Source organism: Aulostomus chinensis, chromosome 1 (assembly GCF_037954235.1).
Source record: "Aulostomus chinensis isolate RoL2024-O1b breed Wild chromosome 1, RoL_Achi_v1.0, whole genome shotgun sequence".
In the NCBI taxonomy this organism is placed as follows: domain Eukaryota; kingdom Metazoa; phylum Chordata; class Actinopteri; order Syngnathiformes; family Aulostomidae; genus Aulostomus; species Aulostomus chinensis.
In genome coordinates, this window is record NC_141320.1 from 51398329 (window position 1) to 51400437 (window position 2109).

Here is a 2109-nt window from a genome sequence, read left to right on the forward strand (position 1 = left end):
AGGACTCTGTGTGTTTGTGTGTGTGAGAAGTGGACTGTTGTTAACTCTCACAATGGTTGGTGATTGTGGAGGAAGAAAAAGTCCTTATGAACCTCTTTTTAACAGACACACATTTCTGAAGACACTGGTTCATTTTATTTTTCTTCTTCTAGCAGAGGATGGTTTCGATCCATCGACCTCTGGGTTATGGGCCCAGCACACTTCCTCTGCGCCACTCTGCTCTACCATTGACTGAACAGTCCTTGTTGTAGAAGAGCATTATCTGTCTTTGTCTCTGCCCTGCTCTCCTGCTCTCTTTCCCCTCACTTAGTCCTTGACATGATCCATGCTCTACAGCTCTGCGGGTGGAATGAAGACCTGCGTCTGCTCTGCCCGTGCCGTCCTTCGTCTCAACCTAAATTGTTTGACCCACCTTTATAATGATCGGACTCGCTCCATTGTGTGTGTGTGTGTGTGTCTTTGTCTTTGTCTCATTGAGTGTCTTTGTCTTTGTCTCATGTCTTTGTCTCATTGAGTGTTAGGGTGAACAGCTGTTGAACAGCTGAGGCGCGACTGCGGCGGCCCCTGATGCAGGAGACGGGTCAGGCCCCGTTCAGAAGGTGGTGGATATTATTCTTGGTGTTTTGAGGGCATGTTTCGGCCTGTCAAATCCTGATCGGGGCCAGTTTGGTTGTGTTGTCTGCAGCGCCTGGCGCGCTCAGCGGGAGCGAGTCCGATCATTATACAGGTGGGTCAAACAATTTAGGTTTAGACAAAGGACGGCACGGGCAGAGCAGACGCAGGTCTTCATTCCACCCGCAGAGCTGTAGAGCATGGATCATGTCAAGGACTAACTGAGGGGAAAGAGAGCAGGAGAGCAGGGCAGAGACAAAGACAGATAATGCTCTCCTAAAACAAGGACTGTTCCGTCAATGGTAGAGCAGAGTGGCGCAGAGGAAGCGTGCTGGGCCCATAACCCAGAGGTCGATGGATCGAAACCATCCTCTGCTAGAAGAAGAAAAATAAAATGAACCTGCATCTTTAGAAATGTGTGTCTGTTAAAAAGAGGTTCATAAGGATTCTTTCTTCCTCCACAATCACCAACCATTGTGAGAGTTAACAACAGTCCACTTTCTGACTGAAGCAAAAGTAGACTTCAGAAGGTTTTTCTGATTCAACATAGCAGCTAAATTTCCATTTCCATTTCCTGAACAGGACAGGTTAAAAAAAGGGAATGTCATGACTTCCTCTGTATATTAGAATATGAACGACTAAAAATGTTCATGCCCAGTTTAAAGTTAGAATTAAACTGAAAATACAAAAACCTTCCCTCTTCAATCCTGTCACTCAGTGTTGTAAACTGTTTCTAACAAATTCTACTGTTCAACAGTTCAAGTGTTTCTAATGAAGCTGAATGTTCTCCTCTGCTTTCCTCAATTGGGTTTCTTTCATGTCCTCCTGAGATCAAAGACAGAATTCTAGGTACAAATAAATATACTATCAAAGCCCCCTGATGACGTCATCATCAATTCTGACTTTGATCTGGAGGCTCTTGCTTTAATCTTGGCTTTGATCTGACTAATGTTTCCTGACAGGTTGCTGTTTGCACTCCAGAGCAAACAGTAGTTGATCCTATCAGACCAGTCTGATGAACGAAGCTTTTCACTGTCAGTGGAATCACTGGGAAAAGAAACTCCTCCTGTCAGATGAAGGCTTCACAGTGTTGAGGAGGGTTTCTTCAGATGATTCTGGAAGAATAAATCAAAACCTCATCATTGAACATGAACATTAATCACTGATGACTGTTTTAACTGAACCTACTGGATACTGTGGTGCCTGATGAGGAGACAACTTGGGTACAAAGTTGAAGAAGAGGGTTTTTGGAGAGGAGATTTAGATGAGATGGTTTCCAAATCAAATCGGTTGTCACAAGGAAAAGTCTGCATGGAAACACACACACACAAACACACACACACACACACACACACACACAGAGTCCTACTGACTAACCGATGTTTTTCTTCACTTAAACTTACTTAAAAAGTATTGAAAGAGATTGCATGAGACACCATCAACTTACATTAAAAACCCCTGACTGCCTTTAATTCCCTCCTGGCTGCAGGAAATTAG

At 44.0% G+C, this 2109-nt stretch overlaps 1 non-coding gene across 1 annotated transcript; it reads left to right on the plus strand.

The window, feature by feature from the left end:
* The first annotated feature begins 918 nt into the window (after positions 1-918).
* trnam-cau (transfer RNA methionine (anticodon CAU)) lies at positions 919-990 on the plus strand. The gene has a single exon. It is a non-coding gene; the product is annotated as a tRNA-Met (tRNA).
* Positions 991-2109: the final 1119 nt, after the last annotated feature.